The sequence below is a fragment of the Eurypyga helias genome, unplaced genomic scaffold, assembly GCF_000690775.1.
Source record: "Eurypyga helias isolate BGI_N326 unplaced genomic scaffold, ASM69077v1 scaffold31662, whole genome shotgun sequence".
Lineage (NCBI taxonomy): Eukaryota > Metazoa > Chordata > Aves > Eurypygiformes > Eurypygidae > Eurypyga > Eurypyga helias.
The window spans coordinates 26,687-27,899 of NW_010235807.1; positions in this window are offsets into that span (position 1 = coordinate 26,687).

The following is a 1,213-nucleotide window of genomic DNA, read 5'->3' on the forward strand; positions in this document are numbered from 1 at the left end:
GGAGACTGCCATGCCAGGGACTGCAGCCCCTGCCGTGGACCTTCTGCAGTGGGTCGGGGTCCCAGCTGGCACGGGGGATGCTGGCGCCACTGGTGTGGCTGCAGTTGGGTGATGGTGTGACTTCCTTCGGACAAGGTCACTGGCACTGCTCGTCAGCGTGAGGGGCTTATGGGTGAGACGGAGGGAGAGCCCTGGGGACCCTCTCTGTGGCCATCGCATTGCCCGGTCCCTGCGTGGGCTTAGCAAGTGGGTCTCCAAACAAGTGGGGTCTCACGGACCAGGAGGTATTGGGGAAGAAGAAACTGGGGTTGCGTGGATGGGGCTGCCTGCAGCTTCTCAAAGCTCTCCCAAGTCTTCAGCATGCCGCATCAAGAAGGGCTTTGTGTCTCTTCCCGATGCCACTTGGGATACAGCTGCAGGTCTTACCATCCTCTTTGTGCCACCAACGATCGGTCTCGTTCAGTCTGGCCAACGCCAACAGCCACCTGGGTGCTTCCGTGGCCCATCAGGCAGAAGGAGGTTAATGAGTGGAGAGAAACGAGCATTTCTGAGCCAGGGGGCTGGCACCTTCTCGTGCTCAGGTCTAATCCCTAAACCAGCACTGGAAGATGGTCCGCAAAGCATCCTTGGTTTCTTCTCCAGAGGGTTTGCCGAGGGCTGGCATGTTCGGGATGGTTGGAGTGCTTACCCGGCCCCACGCGCCGGCGAGCTTTGACGGATGAAGACCGTTAATATTGAACATATAATTACGCCGGCCAAGGCCGAGAGTCCTTCCGCAGCGATGCGTAGGGAGGGCATCAATATTAAGGCAAGTTACTAAATGTATCTCAGAGGTGAACTGAAAGGCGTTCTGGAGGTCCGAGGGCTGAGTTTCGGGACTCTGCCGTGCCACGGCCAGCACCACGAAGGTTCTCGCTGGCAGCACAGCGGAGGAGGGAGCTGCTTTCCCTGAGCCTCCCGAGATGTCTCTGTTCTTGACAATTAAAAGAGCAGACAGGCACGGCCTCCCCGTGCTGCCGAGCTCAGCCTTTCTGAAATCAGGGAATCGGCTTAAAAATGCTTATTTTTATAGACTGCGTGCTATAAATGAAATCAACCTAACTCAAATAAATCCTCCCAGGGTTGGGGCCTCTAGGGTGCTTGGCTTTCTTCTCCACCAGACAGCTGGCAACCTTGTTGGGGTCGATTTCTATGGCAAGTTATCCTCACCGAA